We start from the raw sequence: 14,197 nt of genomic DNA on the forward strand, positions 1-14,197 counted from the left end.
CTCACGACAAAAATTTGCATCCTAAGTCCAATGACTTCCACATTGATATCCTTGGGGCAGTAAGGTCTGCTGCTTCTCATAGTGGAGCATTTCGGCCTTAGGCATATGGGAATTTTTCAGTTTCTTCAATACCTTAATGGTGTATTGAAGATAAATTCCAGTTGCTTTGGTACCTTGATAGGACAGAGTCTAAAACTCTGGCTGTCTATAGCACACGGCCTGGGTCACCAAGGGTTGAGTACAAACTAGTTCAAAAGCTTGTAATTGGGTACATAATACCAAGTTTATTCTTTCCTTGGTGGTCTATATACTTAATGTTGAGCATTTTTTAACAATGGGCTGCTGTCCCACACAGTTTACCCATTGATTAAAGCATAGTCACATTCCCCAGGTCAGACATGTCCTTCACACCACCACATCACCACCGCCTCATGACTTGAGTTTCCAATAAGGTAATAAGGTAATAAGGTTCACTTATTAATTTGAGATGACTGTAGAGTAATCTTACATGGCAGGATCTAATTGTTTTTTTTTTTCCCTCTCTATCTCATTGGAAACTGTCCTAATTGAGACGAGGCCTCCTCTGTTGGAGTGGAGTTTAAGATTTATAGGTAAGGGGTGGTATATGGGTCATGAGCTCTAGGCAGGCATACTACCTTTTTGTTTGGGAAGCTGGAAGAAAGGATTAGATGACTTGAGAACAGGAGCCTACCTTTGTCTTGATATTTAATTTTTTAGGAGTACTATCATATAATATTTGTCCTTTTATGATTGCCAAGTTTCACTCAGCATAATGGATTCCAGGTCCATCCATGTAATGAGGTGTTTTCGTAGTTTAACTACTTTTTTTTTCAGGAATGCATAGTATTCTATTGAGTGTATGTACCAGAGTTTCTTTATTCATTCTTCTACTCTTGAGTATTTGGGCTGTTTCCAGTTTCTTGCTATTGTGAACTGGGCTGTAATAAACATGGGAGAGCATGCACTCATTTGTGTTGTCTCTCATCTCTTTGGCGTATATCCCCAGTAATAGTATTGCTGAATCACGTGGAATTTTAATTTCCAGTTGCTTTAAGTAGTGCCATATCACTTTCCATAGTCACTATACATGTTTACAAGCCCACCAGCAGTATATATGAGTTCCAAGTTTTCCATATCCTCTCCAGCATCGTTATTTTGATCATTGTGTATTATTCTTTGATACATTGTTGCAGACTATTGGAAAGTATTTTGTTGAGAATTTTTGCATCTATGCTCATAATGGATATTGGTATGCAGCTTTCTATTCTTTTTCTGTTATTATAAAATGTGGTTGGGAGTTTGTTGTCCTTTTCTATTTATGGAATAGTTTGGGTAGAATTGGTGTCATCTCTTCTCTAAACGTTTGGTGGATTCTCTGGTAAAGCCATGTGGCCCTGGGCTATTTTTGTTGGAAGGTTTTTAATGACCAAATTTCTTTCTTTTTTTTTTTAAACAATTCATCTATTTTCTTTTTACATTTTATTAGGGGCTCATACAACTCTTATCACAATCCATACATATACATACATCAATTGTATAAAGCACATCCATACATTCCCCGCCCCAATCATTCTCAAAGCATTCGCACTCCACTTAAGCCCTTTGCATCAGGTCCTCTTTTTTGTTTCCCCTCCCTCCCCACTCCCCCCTCCCAATGTGCCCTTGGTAATTTATACATCGTTATTTTGTCATATCTTGCCCTATCCGGAGTCTCCCTCCCCCCCCTTCTCTGCCGTCCCTCTCCCAGTGAGGAGGTCACACGTGGACCCCTGTAATCAGTTCCCCCTTTCCAACCCACTCACCCTCCCCTCTCCCAGCAACGCCCCTCTCACCCCTGGTCCTGAAGGTATCATCCACCCTGGATTCCCTGTGCCTCCAGCCCCCATATGCACCAGTGTACAACCTCTGCTCTATCCAGCCCTGTAAGGTAGAATTCAGATCATGGTAGTTGGGGGGGACCAGATTTATTTCAGTTAAGGTTTTTCTACATCAATCTGTGTCATGTAGGTACATAATGCTTTTCTAAAAAATTGTCCATTTTCTATATATTTTCAAAATTGTGGGGGAAATAGCCATAAAAGGCTATTATATAAAAATAATAATGTATTATTATTTTATTTCTATTGTTCTGAATTCAACTTTTTCTTTTTAATCATTTTATTGGGGGCTCGTACAACTCTTATCACAATCCATACATCCATCCATTGTGTGTCAAGCAGATTTGTACATTTGGTGCCCTCATCATTCTCAAAACATTTACTATCAACTTGAGCCCTTAATATCAGCTCCTCATTTTCCCCTCCCTCCCCGCTCCCCCTCCCTCATGAACTCTTGATAATTTATAAATTATTACTTCATTATATCTTACACTGTCTGATGTCTCCCTTCACCCACTTTTCTGTTGTCCATCCCCAAGGGAGGGGGTTATATGTAGATCCTTATAATCAGCTTCCCCTTTTTAGCCCACCTTCCCTCCCCACTCCTGGTATCACCACTTTCACCCCTGGTCCTGAAGGGATCATCTGTCCTGGATTCCCTGTGATTCTGGTTTCTATCTGTACCAGTGTACATCCTCTGATATAGCCAGATTTGTAAGGTAGAATTAGGATCATGATAGTGGTGGTGGGGGGGAGCCATTAAAGAACTAGAGGAAAGTTGTATGTTTCATTGTTGCTACTCTGCACCCTGACTGGCTCGTCTCCTCCCTGCAACCCTTCTGTAAGAGGATGTCCAGTTGCCAACAGATGGGCTTTGCGTCCCCAATCTGCACTCCCCCTCCTTCACAAATGAGATGATTTTTTTTGCTCTTTGATGCCTGATACCTGATCCCTTCGACACCTCGTGATCACACAGGCTGGTGTGCTTCTTCCATGTGGGCTTTGTTGCTTCTGAGCTACATGGCCGCTTGTTTACCTTCAAGCCTTTAAGACCCCAGATGCTATATCTTTTGATAGCCGGGCACCATCAGCTTTCTGATTTCAACTTTTTCATCTCATACTTTTGATAGTTGCATTTTGTCTCTTTTCCAATTAATTTAAGTTAATTAATTTAAGTTACGTTTGCTATTGGTTTGTCAATCCTTTCAAAGAAAAAAAAAACTTCCTGCCTTGTTGCTTTTTTTCTATTGTTTTCGTGTTTTCTCATTCATTTCCACTCTTATCTCTATGAGCTCTCGTCTCCTGATGATTGAAAGTTTGTTTTGCTTCTCTTATTGTAGTTGTTGAAGATCTTGATTTAAAGTATTGATTTTGATTCTCTCTTTTTGGGGTATATGTGCATTTATTACTATAAATTGTTCTCTGAGTATTGCTTTCTTTGGGTCCTAAAGGTTTTAGTGTTATGTTTTTGCTATCATTCATTTCAAGGAATTTTTAAAAATCTCATTCCTTATTTCATCAATTACCCAGTAATGTTTAAGCACTATGCTGTTCAGTTTCCATGTATTTGCTCATTTCTTCCTGCTATCCCTGTTGTTGATTTCTAATTTTATAGCATTGTGATCTGAAAAAGAAGATTGCAAAATCTCAATATTTCATAATTTATTAAGGTTTGCTTTGTGTCATAGCATATTGTATAATCTAGAGAATGTTCCACGCATGCTGAGAAGAATGTATCCTGTACTGTGTAGATTCATGTTGCTGCAAGTGATGATCCAGAAAGTTAATGTGGAATGCAGGAAGAGCATAGGTCAGTGGATGCAGAATCCAGTGGATCCAAAGTCATGGCAGGGTAGCTACAGCTCTCAGGCTCAGTGGCAAAGACCTCAACAAGCAGGAAAATGAAGGGGCAGAAAGAGAGGGAAGTTCCCCCATTACCCAATTATGAGAAAGCCACAGCCCCCAGGAATGATCATCAAGCTGTGTCCTGATTGACAGGTTGGATTCGGCCCCTACAGTTTAATACATGTTGAGGTTGACATAAAGTCACCTACCACAGAAATCAAATTGGTTAATTGTGTCTTTCAGTTCTTCAATTGACTTTCATTGACTTTCATCTCCAAAGATTTGTCCTTCCTCAAGAATTATGTGGTGAAGCCCACTTCCATTGTTGAATTGTCTATTTAATCGCAATTATGTTTAACATATGTTAAGGACTTTTGTTGGGTGTGTATTTTTTTATTATGGTTATGTTTTCTAATTCTATTGTCCCTTCAATCATTATGGAGTGCAATTTTTTTTAACTCATGATGGATTTTGCCTTGACGTCTATTTTATCAGAGATTAATATTTCCGGTCCTGCTGGTTTGGGCTGCCATTACCTTCGTATTTCTTTCCATCCTTTGATTTTTAGTCTATTTTTGTCTTTGCATCTTAGGTGTATTTCTTGTCAGCAACATATTGATGGATCTCGGTGTCTCATACAGTCTGCTACTCTGTCCTCTTGACAGTTGCACTTAAGACATTAACATTCATTGTCATTGTTGATATGTGTGGGTGTGTTGCTGTCATTTTGATATGTTTATCTTTCCTGTATTTGTGCGATGTTTTGGATAAGGTTTTCAATGTATTGATTTTTGTGTGTTGTCTTGTATGTTGATCTCAGATTTGTCGGCTGTTGTTATTTATCCAGAGTACACCATTTAGTGTTTTTGTAATGTTGGTCTTGTTTTTACAATTTCCTTTAATTTCTTCTTGTCTGAACATATTCATTTCTCCCTCATTTTGAGTGATACTTTTGCTAGATAAAAGATTCTTGGACCAGAGCATGTACACTAGTACAGATAAGAGCTCTCGACACACGGAATCCCAGACATATAAACCCCTCAGGAACAATACTGGGAGTAATGACACCATGATAGTTGGGTGAAGGTGGGGGAGAAAGAGGAAATCGATAGCAATGATTGACATATAACACCCCCACCCACCCATCCAGGGTGACAAACAACAGAAACCTGGGTGAAGGGAGACAGCGGATGGTGTAAGATACGTAAATAATAATAATTTCTAATTTATCAAGGGTTCATGGGGATGGAAGGGTTGCGAAGGGAGGAAAAAGATGAGGAGCTGATACCAAAGGCTCAAGAAGAAAGAAAATATTTTTGAATGATGATGGCAACATATGTACAAATGTACTTGATGCAATTGATGTATGGGTTGTGATAAGAACTGTAAGAGGCCCCAATAAAATGATTTTTTTTTAAGATTCTGGGTTGGCTATGTTTTTCTTTCAGGGTTTTATATATGTCATTCCATTGTCTTCTTGCCTGTGTGGTTTTGGCTAAAAGATGTGAACCCATTTTTATTGTCGTCCCTTTATATATAACAGTTCTATTTTCCCTGGCTGTTCTCAGGATTCCTTCCTTGATATTGGAGAATTTGGTGACAATATGTCATCATGTTTTTCTTTGGGGGGTCTATCCTGTTTGGGGTTCTTTCTAGATAATTATTTTCTCATCTTTTATGCTGTTAAGGAAGTTTTCTTCTGGATTTCCTGTGCTATTTTCTCTGTGGGGTTTTGTTTGTTTGTGTCTTCCTCTCTGAAATCCAAATGAGATACATATTCTTCCTCTTGATAGTGTTCCACATAATTCTTAGGCTTTCTTCAACTCCTTTGCTTTTTTGTTGTTGTTAGTCTCATAGATCTGTAGACAGGTTTGTCTTCAAGCTCACTAACTTGACATTCTATTTCTTATTTCTATTACTGTGTTTCTTTAAAGTGCTGTGTAATTTTTTCTCTTATTATTAATCTTCTGGGTTTATGTTTGGTGTTTCTCTTGTAAGGTTTCTAGTACGTTTTTAGTTTTTCTGTTCTTTCTGTTATTCTCTCTACCATTTTCTCCATCTTGTGAAAGCTCCTAATCATCATCTATTGATTCCCTCCTCTCCCACCCACCCACACCTGGTAATTCCTTTTCATCTTCAGCAAATTCTTTTGGATTGGGATTTTGTTTACTTTTTTTAATGTTTTATTAGGGGCTCATACAACTCTTATCACAATCCATACATATACATACATCAATTGTATAAAGCACATCTGTACATTCTTTGCCCTAATCATTTTCTTTTTTCCTTTTCTTTTTTTACATTTTATTAGGGACTCATACAACTCTTATCACAATCCATACATATACATACATCAATTGTATAAAGCACATCCATACATTCCCTGCCCCAATCATTCTCAAAGCATTTGCTCTCCACTTAAGCCCTTTGCATCAGGTCCTCCTTTTTTTTTTTTCTTCCCTCCCCGCTCCCCCCTTTTGTTTACTTTTTTGTGCCTATTTTTCTTGGGTTTTTTTTTTTCATGTCAACCAATATTTTCTGCTGGCTGGGATGAGAGGAGGCTGGGCCATATGGGGGTAGTTAATTCCCTCAGGTAGTGCAGGAGAGTAATAATAGAAACCTGAAAACAAACGGGAAGAATGGAGAAAAAAAGAAGGGATAAAAGAACAAATATATCTTTATATCTGAGGTGTGTCTCTTGTAAGCAGTATATTAATGGTTTATGCTTTCTTATCCATTCTCCTAGTCTCTGTCTCATAAATTTAGTCAATTTACATTCAATATTGTTCTTGATAGGTATAATTTTTCTATTCTTATTTTGCTGTATGTTTGTTTGTTTTTAATTGCAGCTCTTATCACAATCCATACATCCATATATTATGTCAAGCACATTTATAAATTTGTTGCCATCATCATTTTCAAAACATTTTCTTTCTACTTGAGGCCTTGGTATCAGCTCCTCATTTCCCCCCTCCCATTATTTTTCATATCTTACACTGACTGATATCTCCCTTCACCCACTTTTCTGTTGTCCATCCCCCAGGGAGGGGGTCATATATAGATCACTGTGATTTGTTCTTCCTGTCCCCCCCCCTCACTTTCCCCTTACCCTCCTAATACCGCTACTCTCAATATGGTCCTGAAGGGTTTATCTGTCCTAGTTTCCCTATGTCTCTGATTCTTATCTGTACCCAGGTACATGCTCTGGCCTAGCTGGATTTGTAAGGTAGAATTGGGGTCGTGATAGTGGGGAAGAGGTAGCATTAAAGAACTAGAGGAAAGTTGTATGTTTCAACGGAGCTATACTGCACCCTGACAGGCTCGTCTCTTTCTTGTGACCCTTCTGTAAGGGGATGTTCAATTGCCTACAGATGAGCTTTGGGTCTCCGTTCTGCACTCCCTCTTCATTCACAATGATGTGATTTTTTGTTCTGCATCTTTGATGCTTGATACCTGATCCCTTCGACACCTCATGATCACACAGGCTGGTGTGCTTCTTCCATGTGGGCTTTGTTTCTTCTCAGCTAGATGGCCACTTGTTTATCTTCAAGCCTTTAAGACCCCAGATACTTCTGATAGCCAGGCAACATTAACTTTCTTCACCACGTTTGTTTATGCACATTATGCTTATTGTCTTCAGTGATCATGTTGGGAAGGTGAGCATCACGGAATGCTGGCTTATTAGAACAAAGTGTTATTGCATTGAGGAAGCATTTGAGTTTCATGTATGGTTTTTATGGTGTTACTAGTTTCTTTGGCCATCACAATTTTCTGTGCTAATTTTAATTTATTTGTGGGTTTTCTTGACATTCTTTTCTTTGCCTTTTCTGTTTCCATCTTACTGTTTAGTAGTTTTATGGGGTTTTTTCTTTTGTTGGTTTTTATCATTTTCTTTACTATTATCTTTCTAAGTTTAGGGTAGTCTGTTCCATTTTGCAAACAACTTGGTTTCTTCTTCCATTTGACTGTTTAATATCTACTCTGTTCCCTCTGTTACTTTATTATTTTCTTCATTGTGGAATGTTTTTAGGTTCCCAATTTTTAATGTGGTTTATTTCACTTTGTGTATTATTTGAATAGGTTGATTTCTCGATGATGATGTCTTTATATTTCAGTTGCTGTCTACTACAGTTGTTGATTCTCTGTCCAAAAAACCTCCCTTTCGTATTTTTGTAAGGTTTGCCTTGTTTTTGCCTTTGTTTTTTCCTTGTCTGAAAATGTCTTTTTTCCCCCTTCCCTCATATTTGAGAGATAATTTTGCTAGATATAGAATTCTTGGTTGGAATTTTTTTGTTTCAAGGTTTTGTATATATCATCCCATTGCCTTCTTTCCCGCATGGTTTCTATGGAAAAATCTGAGCTTAATTATTATATTTTCTTTTATGGTTGATTATTTTTTTATCCACAAGTTGCTCTCAGGATTCTTTCCCTTTTGAATGTTATAAAATTTTAAGATACTGTGTCTAGATGATTTTCTTTGGGAGTCAATTCTCTTGGGGGTTCTTTGGACTTCATGAATGGTTATTTTCTGTTCTGTCATGATGTTAGAAAATTCTTATTTAATATTCCTTGGAATGTTTTTTTCTGTTGTTATTTTTTCTACTTTCTGTTGTGGAATATATTTTTTTAATTTCTTTTTTTATTATTAAAAAACATTTTATTAGGGGCTCATATAACTCTTATCACAATCCATACATATACATACACCAATTGTATAAAACACATCTGTACATTCTTTGCCCTAATCATTTTCTTTTTCTTTTTTTGTTGTTTTTTAATTTTAACAATTTATTAGGGGCTCATACAATTCTTATCACAGTTCATACATATACATACATCAATTGTATAAAGCACATCTGTACAGTCCCTGCCCTAATCATTTTTTTCTCCTCTTTTCTTTTTTTACATTTTATTAGGGACCCATACAACTCTTATCACCATCCATACATATACATGCATCAATTGTATAAAGCACATCCATACATTTCCTGCCCCAATCATTCTCAAAGCATTTGCTCTCCACTTAAGCCCCTCGCATCAGGTCCTCATTTTTTTTCCCCTCCCTCCCCTTTCCCCCCTCCCTCATGTGCCCTTGGTAATTTATACCTCGTTATTTTGTCATATCTTGCCCTATCCGGAGTCTCCCTTCCCCCCTTCTCTGCTGTCCCTCTCCCCGGGAAGAGGTCACATGTGGATCCTTGTAATCAGTTCCCCCCTTCCAACCCACTCACCCTCCACTCTCCCAGCATCGCCCCTCACACCCTTGGTTCTGAAGGTATCATCCACCCTGGATTCCCTGTACCTCCAGCCCTCATATGTACCAGTGTACAGCCTCTGCCCTATCCAGTCCTGCAAGGTAGAATTCGGATCATGGTAGTTGGGGGGAGGAAGCATCCAGGATCTGGGGGAAAGCTGTGTTCTTCATCGGTACTACCTCGCACCCTAATTAACCCATCTCCTCTCCTAAACCCCTCTATGAGGGGATCTCCATTGGCCTACACTTGGGCCTTGGGTCTCCACTCTGCACTTGCCCCTTCATTTAATATGGTATATATATATATACATATACATATACACATATATATACACTCACTTATATCGTTTTTTTTGCATGATGCCTTATAACTGGTCCCTTGTCACCTCGTGATCGCACTGGCCGGTGTGCTTCTTCCATGTGGGCTTTTTTGCTTCTGAGCTAGATGGCCGCTTGTTCACCTTCAAGCCTTTAAGACCCCAGACACTATCTCTTTTGATAGCCAGGCACCATCAGCTTTCTTCACCACATTTGCTTATGCACCCATTTGTCTTCAGCGATCCTATCATGGAGGTGTGCAGTCAATGATATGATTTTTTGTTCTTTGATGCCTGGTAACTGATCCCTTTGGGACCACTCGATCACACAGGCTGGTGTGTTCTTCCATGTGGACTTTGTTGCTTCTGAGCTAGATGGCCGCTTGTTTATCTTCAAGCCTTTAAGACCCCAGTCACTATCTCTTTTGATAGCCGGCACCATCAGCTTTCTTCACCACATTTACTTGTTCACCCACTTTGGCTCCAGCCGTTGTGTCGGGAGAGTGAGCATCATAGAGTTCTAATTTAATAAAAGAAGGTATTCATGCATTGAGGGAGTGTTTGAGTAGAGGCCCAAGGTCCTTCCGCCACCTTAATATTTGACCTATAAATATAGACACATAGATCTATTTCCCCATCTTCCTATATATATTTGCATGTACATGTCTTTGTGTAGACCTCCATGATTGCCCTTTGACTCCTAGCTCTTTCCTCCATCTCCCTTGACTTTCCTCCTGCCCTACTACCATGCTTCATTGCCACCTGGGCTAGAGTATACCTCTTCTCTAAGCAACCTTACCCTTGATCATTTCCCACCATGCCTGCCACTCCCCCTTCTCTACCATTTGGGGTCCCGTCTGTTGTGGAATATTTATCAAACATTTTTGTTCCTTTTGATAGTGTCCCATAGAATCCTTAGGTTTAGTTCACCTTTTTGTATATAGAATGGTCTATATTTTGGTCTCAAAAGATTAATCTTCAAGCTAACTGATTTCTGCTTCCATCATTTCAGTTTTATTGTTTTGCACTTTCAGAATGTTATCCAGTTCTGATATCTGAGTATTTGTCTTCTGGATTTATACTTGGAGTTGTTGGATCATTTCTATATTTTTTATTTTTTCAGGTTTTTCTTGAAGTGCTTTAATGAATTCTTCTATTTTCTCTTCTGTAGTTCTGTTGAATATTTCCCCCATCCATTTAAAGCAAGTGAAGATCTAATGCCTTCTATTCATCTGAGATATCTAATGGACCTGTTTCTACATGTAGACCACTCATTTGTGCCATCTTTTCTTGTATGCATTGATATTTCCTGTTGTTTCTGTAACATGGTGTTTTCATATTTGTCTCTTTTGGTCAGTGATAATAGAATAAATAATAATATCCATGTACTTACAGTAGCTTTTTAAGATTCCAGGGTGGTGGGTTGTGAGAAGATATTGATGATACACAAATGTTCAGTGGAGGGAGGGTGGGATGGAAAGGGAAACCGATTTCAAAGATCTACATATAACCTCCTCCCTGGGGGATGGACAGCAGAGAAGTGGGTGAAGGCTGGGAGATGTCGGAAAATATAAGATATGACATAATAATAATTTGTAAATTATCAAGGGTTCGTGAGGAAGGAGGGAGTGGGGAGGAAGGGGAAAAAATAAGGAGCTGATACCAAGGGCTTACATAGAAAACAAATATTTTCAGAATGATGATGGCAACAAATGTGCAAACGTGCTTGACACAATGGATGTATGTATGGATTGTGATAAGAGTTGTACGAGCCCCAATGAAATGATTTAAAAAATAACAAATAAATAAATTAAAAGATAGAGAAATGTTAAATATAATTTCCTGTCAAACTCCATCTCAAGTTCAGCCCCTGTGTTTTCATGAGATCTAGGCTACTAACAAAAACAGCTGTCACAAAGAGGGAGAAGACCATATCCAAGACACTTTGTCCACCAACATGAACCATCTTTGCTGGATCTTTTTCTCTCTTCTAATGTTGTTAACTTAAGTAACTGGAGGAGGCATCACTTGGCAGCATCTTGTTGAGCCAGTCAAGAATTCACTGTTTTGAGAGGACCATATGGCCTGTCCTACTACTAGACACGACATCCCTCACTGATACATAGCCCTATAGGAAACAGCACTGGAGACACAATGTGGGAATTGTGCTGATCCGACCCCACCACACCAAGGAAAATGCTAAGGGCATGCAACCGAACAGCAAAGGGAGCAGAGCAAGGAAGTCCCGAAGGAGTACCAAAAATAGACTTTGGGGCCAGGGCATGGCACCCTATCAGACTGGACAAGAAAACACTCCTAACGGTCAACAAAAAGACCTTGAACTATTTACAGGCTTTTCTTTTTTTGTCATTTTTTTTGTTGTTTTGTTTCATTTTTTTGTTTTGCTCTGTCTTGTTTTTGTGCATATTATTATCTCTGCAGGTCTATCTAGATAAGATAGTCTGGATAAACAGTCCAGAGGAGAAAACAATGAGACTGACGGATTGTTTTTTCTTTGGGGGTGGGGGGAAGGTGGGGGAAAGGAAGTGGTGTTAACAAACTCAGGGACAAGGAAACAACAAATGATCCAAAACAAGTGGTGAGGAGGGTGTAAGAGGCCTGGTAACCGAGAGGAATTACTGAAACCCAAACGGAGGCTGAGCATGATAGTGGGACAAGAGGAAAGTAAAAGGAAACAGAGAAAAGAACTAGGAGGCAATGGGTATTTATAGAGGTCTAAATACAGGCATATACATATGTAAATATATTTTTATATGAGGATGGAGAAATAGATCTATATGCATATATTTATAGGTTTAATATTAAGATGACAGATGGACACGGGCCTCTACTCAAATACTCCCTCAATGCAAGAATACTTTGTTCTATTAAACTGGCATTCCATGATGCTCACCTTCCTGACATGATGAAGACTAAGCAAGTGCATAAGCAAATGTGGTGATAAGAGCGGATGGTGCCTGGCTATCAAAAGATATAGCATCTGGGGTCTTAAATGCTTGAAGGTAAACAAGCGGCCATCTAGCTGAGAAGCAACAAAGCCCACATGGAAGAAGCACACCAGTCTGTGTGATCACGAGGAGTCAAAGGGATAGGTATCAGGCATCAAAGAACAAAACATTATATCATTGAGAATGGGGGGCAGTGCGGAGTGGGGACCTAAAGCCCATCTGTAGACAACTGGACAACCCCTTACAGAAGGGTCACAGGGAGGTGACAAGCCAGTCAGTGTGCAAGGTAGCAACAATGAAACACTATCACGATCCCAATTCTACCTTACAAATCCCGCTAGACCAGAGGATATACACTGATAAAGGTAGGAACTGGAAAAACAGGGAATCCAGGACAGATGAACTCTTGAGGAACAATTGTGAGAGCGGCAATACCTGGAGGGTGGAGGGAAGGTGTGGTAGAAAAGGGGAACCGATTACAAGGATCTACATATAACCCCTTCCCTTGGGGATGGACAACAGAAAGGTGGGTAAAGGGAGACATTGAACAGTGTAAGACATGACAAAATGATAATAATTTATAAATTATCAAGGGTTCATTAAGGAAGGGAGGGTGGGGAGGGAGGGAGGGAAGGGGAAATGGGCAGCTGATATCATGTGCTCAAGTAGAAAGCAAATGTTTTGAGAATGATGATGGCAACAAATGTACAAAAGTGCTTGACACAGTGGATGTATGTATAAATTGTGATAAGAGTTGTATGAGCCCCAATAAAATTATTTTTTAAAAGAATTCGCTGTTTTCCCAAGGCTTCTTGCATGAGCTTCTTCACCCGGAATTGCTAGGCTGTGTCTGGTTCAGACTTCTGTTCTACTGGAAAGGTTCAGAAATCAAACTTGCTTTCTTTCTGCTTTTTAGAATCGTTAGTCAGAGGATGAATACAAAGTATCTGGCTACATGGCCATATTTTCCTCTATTTTGAACTTTTAAAGGAAGTACCATAGTCTTTTTCATAGTAGTTGCACCATTTTATAGACCCACGAATAATATGAAGGTTCCAGTCTCTCCACATCCTTGGCAGCATTTGGTTTTTTGAACCTTATTACTGGGATGAGATGGTACTTCATTGTTTTATTTCAACTCTCCAGTTTTGTGCAGTGGCAATATAGTAGCCAATGAGGTCTAACCAAGGCACTGTTATTGCCAATTGAAAACGCTTCTCAACTCTCCATTGGCTAAGATCCCACTCCTATATCAGTTTGTCATATTGTGGTGGCTTGTGTGTTGCTGGCAGCTATGCCACCAGTATTTCAAATAGCAGCAGGGTCATCCATGGTAAACAGGTTCCAACAGAGCTTCCAGACTAAGAAAAGAATAAAAAGAAGTGGTCCACTTTTGAAAAAAAATTACTACTGAAACCTTCTAAATAGCAGTGGAACATTGTTTGATAGAGTGCTATAACATGAGCCCCTCAGGTTGTAAGTCACTCAAAATATGATGAGGGAAAAGTTGCCTCTTCAAAATAGAGTCAAACAAAATCATATGAATATGGAGCAACACTTTCGGGACCTTCATTTGATGATGGAGCACAACTCAAAATTAGAAAAGTAGCTGCAAACACCCACTAATAATTAGATGTGGTATTTATGAAGCATTAATCTCAGAAAAGTAAAGTAATCAAAAAGGAGATTGCATGAAGATCAATATCCTAAGCATTTCATTTGGTCTCTCTTTTATTTGATGTACTGGTCTATGTAGCATGTCTGTCTAGTCTACCAACTTTTATGTCTACTAACTTGCTGCAAGCCCTCCAAATTTTTTTCCTGGAATGTTTGTGCAATAAAAAATTGATAAACTAGGAGAGTAGATGGGTTAATTAGGGTGCGAGGTAGTACCGATGAAGAACACAGATTTCC

General features: G+C 39.0%; 1 pseudogene; it reads left to right on the forward strand.

The window, feature by feature from the left end:
• Positions 1–13,427: 13,427 nt before the first annotated feature.
• On the forward strand, positions 13,428–13,511 carry LOC142435179 (U4 spliceosomal RNA; annotated as a pseudogene).
• Positions 13,512–14,197: the final 686 nt, after the last annotated feature.

Source organism: Tenrec ecaudatus, chromosome X (genome assembly GCF_050624435.1).
Source record: "Tenrec ecaudatus isolate mTenEca1 chromosome X, mTenEca1.hap1, whole genome shotgun sequence".
NCBI classification, from domain to species: domain Eukaryota; kingdom Metazoa; phylum Chordata; class Mammalia; order Afrosoricida; family Tenrecidae; genus Tenrec; species Tenrec ecaudatus.